This window comes from Lipotes vexillifer, unplaced genomic scaffold, assembly GCF_000442215.2.
Source record: "Lipotes vexillifer unplaced genomic scaffold, Lipotes_vexillifer_v1.1 scaffold4, whole genome shotgun sequence".
In the NCBI taxonomy this organism is placed as follows: domain Eukaryota; kingdom Metazoa; phylum Chordata; class Mammalia; order Artiodactyla; family Lipotidae; genus Lipotes; species Lipotes vexillifer.
The window spans coordinates 4,266,479-4,270,432 of NW_006785876.1; positions in this window are offsets into that span (position 1 = coordinate 4,266,479).

A 3,954-nucleotide genomic window follows, 5' to 3' on the forward strand; every position below is an offset into this window, starting at 1 on the left:
GGTGGAAGGACTTGTCTTCAAAGCCAGGGAGTCCAGCAGGCTATGGGAATCTCAGAAGGTTTTAGACCAGGAGTGACATGCTTTAAGAAAACTAATTTGGTAGCTGCATGCAGAAGGCTTTAGAAATTGGAGCTGAGGAGACAAGTTAGGAGACAATTACTATTACAGAAAGTTAACATTTTGTAACTCTCAGATTGGCAAAGATCCAAAAATTTGATAGCACAGTATGTCAATAAGGATATGAAGAAATAGCACTCTCAGTCATTGCTAGTGAGTGTGTAAATTGATAAACCTCAGAAGGCAATTTGATAATATCTATCAACATAATAAATGTTCATAACCTATTGATCCTGCAATTCCACTTCTAGGTACCTAGCCTACCCCTAAGAACCCACTGCACATGTGCTAAATAATTTATGTATCAGGATATTCATTGTAGCATTTTTCTACTGGCTAAAGATTGGAAACAACCTAAATGTTCATCAGTTAGAGACTGGTTAAATAAGTATGGCACATTCCATATAACAGAACACCAGGCAGCAGTTAAAGAGAATGAGATGACTACATACTTATATGGGAAGATCTCCAATATAATGTTAAGGACAAAGGCAAAGTGCCCAAGCATATACATAGTGTGCTTCTACTGGGGTGGGAGGATAGAAGGATATATTGCACATAAGTTTGTAAATGCATAGACCAGAAGAATACAAAGGAAACAGGTAAAGGGTGGTTGCTCTCCAAAGAAAACTGAATCGCTGGGATCAAAAGAAGGAGGGAGATTTTATTTTAATCTTTTTGTACCTGTACATGAATTATGTTTTTAAAATCCATTGCGCTATCATCTCAGAATCAAACGTCTACCTCGTTATGAGTTCTAAAAATTAGTTTATTTATAGCTTTCTTGGTGAAATAAACACAACTAAAAGGTATTCAACTAAAAAATATTTTTCAAAATATAATAAATTACTTAAATGCCTGCACAGAATGCTGAGCTTGGTTACCAAGTGAGTAAATGGCCTTGGATTTTTTGCTTGGTCTTGTCAGTTCTTAAAGTTCCGAGTGTACAGTATCTGAAAATTTGGAAAGCAGCCCTTTGAATAGTAAATAATTCCGTGATTGCTGCTGATCTGAGTTCAGCCAGGGAATTCAAACCCTGGATTGGTGGTTAAAATAGAAGCCTTACTTAAGGTCCCTTCTAACCAGGAGAGGTTATATTGATAATAATAGGGCACTACCCTATCGGAGCTCTCAGGGTTTCTCTCTCATGATTGTTGTTGCATTCATCTGATATTCAACTAGGCCGTAACCTCCATCAAGGAAGAGCACACACTTACCTTGTTTACCATTGTGCTCTTAGCACCCAACATGGAAAAGTTGCATAGTGGATGCTCAAATATTTATTTAGTTGAATTGAACATGGCTTTTGTGTCATATTGTCCCTGCCCTTCTTGAAACTTAAAGCTGGTAAATAACTGACCATCTAATTGTAATGGCCAACTCATTTTTTTTATAAGAGAAGAAAATTGTCAAATAGTGCGATTAAGTTTTTGAGTTGGTGGTGAAACTTTTGAATTAAATGTAATTTAGCTGTCCAATTTCTGTGGTACTACAGTAATTGCCACGACGTTTATAAAACGTATTACCATGTAACATTACCCATAGAAAGTTGAATCTTTACATCTTGCTGTTCTTATTTCTGCCTGATTAACACAATTAAAACTAAATTTTTTTTGTTAAATAATGACTCTTGCATTGCAATCAGAAGTTCAGCATTAAAACTTATAATTGACCATTTCTTCTATTCTTATGCAGTTGAGACTAGAGTAACAATTTTTTTTAAATTTTGCATTATATTGTACATAATGGGTTTTTTTTTTTTGGCTGCATTGAGTCTTCATTGCTGTGCACAGGTTTTCTCTAGTTGCGGTGAGCGGGGGCTACTCTTTGTTGTGGTGCGCAGGCTTCTCATTGCGGTGGCTTCTCGTTGCGGAGCATGGGCTCTAGGTGTGCGGGCTTCAGTAGTTGTGGCTTGCGGGCTCTAGAGTGCAGGCCCAGTAGTTGTGGCACACGGGCTTAGTTGCTCCGTGGTATGTGAGATCTTCCCAGACCAGGGCTCGAACCCGCGTCCCCTGCATTGGCAGGCAGATTCTTAACCACTGCGCCACCAGGGAAGCCCTGGAGTGACACCTTTATAATACTCATATAATACTGTACTAAGTTATATTTAACATACCTGATCATAAATGAAGTTTAATAAACGGATTGCTTGACTAATATGCAATTTTATTGCTTTTCCAGAGTTGATCTTAATGAAAATATATGGTCATTACACTTATTGGTGAATATGCCCTCACTGCAATGACCACTGTCATTAGATTTGCTTGATAAAAACTTACTAAAGTGACTTTAAGTCAATGCTTTTAATTCATGGGTGTGACTTTAATATAGATTCGTTTTGTCTTGTTGTTGTCTTTGTAAAGAACAAAAAAAATCCATCCCAGTTTAAGCGTCGGGAAACATATAGGGTCTACCTTCCTGAAACGGCAGAGAGACTTGAGAGGACAGGATGAATAGGCAAGACCTTCCAGGGAAGGAGCTCACATGATATGGGCATCACTCATCACTTGGGGGATCACTTATTTTAGTTACAAGTTGGCCAGCTCCGGGACCAGACGCAGACTGCAGAAAAAGTTTTGGCTTGTCTTATCCAATGTTTTTCAAATGCCTGAATTTGTCTGCCATGTTATCTGGTCCCCCGCTCCCTAGCGACTTACTCTCAGCAGCCTTACTCATGGCCTTCACCTGCCTGGCCCTGGGAAGCATTGGGTGCCTGAAGAAGAGTGGCATCCTTAAAATAAACATGGAACTTGGGAGGGAGAGAAGTGAAAATGGAGATTTTTTTTTTTGGGGGGGGGGGATAGGAGTTTATTAATTAATTTATTTATTTTTGCTGCTTTGGGTCTTCATTTCTGAGCAAGGGCTATCTCTAGTTGTGGCAAGTGGGGGCCACTCTTCATCACGGTGCGCGGGCCTCTCACTATTGCGGCCTCTTTTGTGGAGCACAGGCTCCAGATGTGCAGGCTCAGTAGTTGTGGCTCACGGGCCTAGTTGCTCCGCGGCATGTGGGATCCTCCCAGACCAGGGCTCGAACCCGTGTCCCCTGCATTAGCAGGCAGATTCTCAACCACTGCGCCACTAGGGAAGCCCGAAAATGGAGATTTTAAGAATATATGGAGGGACCTCCCTGGTGCGCAGTGGTTAAGAATCCGCCTGCCGATGCAGGGGACACGGGTTCGAGTCCTGGCCCGGGAAGATCCCACGTGCCGCGGAGCAACTAAACCTGTGTGCCACAACTACTGAGCCCACGCGCCTAGAGCCCATGCTCCACAAGAGAAGCCACGGCAACGAGAAGTCCGCACACCGCAACGAAGAGTAGCCCCCGCTCGTGGCAACTAGAGAAAGCCCGCACACAGCAACAAAGACCGAACGCAGCCAAAAATAAACAAACAAAAAAGATATATGGAATTTGAGGGAATTCCCTGGCAGTCCAGTGGTTAGGACGTGGTGCCTTCACTGCTGTTTGCCCAGGTTCCATCCCTGCTTAGGAAACTAAGATCCTGCAAGCCGCAAGGTGTGGCCAAAAAAAAAAAAAAAAGGCAGGTGAGCCCAATAAGGGTAGAGGCTAGGGACAGACACAAGACTATGCATATAGGTTGAGAGTTGAGGCTCTGAGAATGAATACAAAGAAGCTAATGGCAAAACTTTGGGCATCACTCATATTTAAGGGCTACAAATCATCACAATCCCAGTGAAGGGAAGGAAGCGGACATAAGAGAAACAGGTTAGAGAAAGGTTATGGCCAAGGAAAGAGAGAACTTCAAGGATGAAAAACAAAGAAACAAACAAAAAAGGGTAAACTGTACCAAGAGTAAAAAAGCTGAGGAGGGGGAGGGG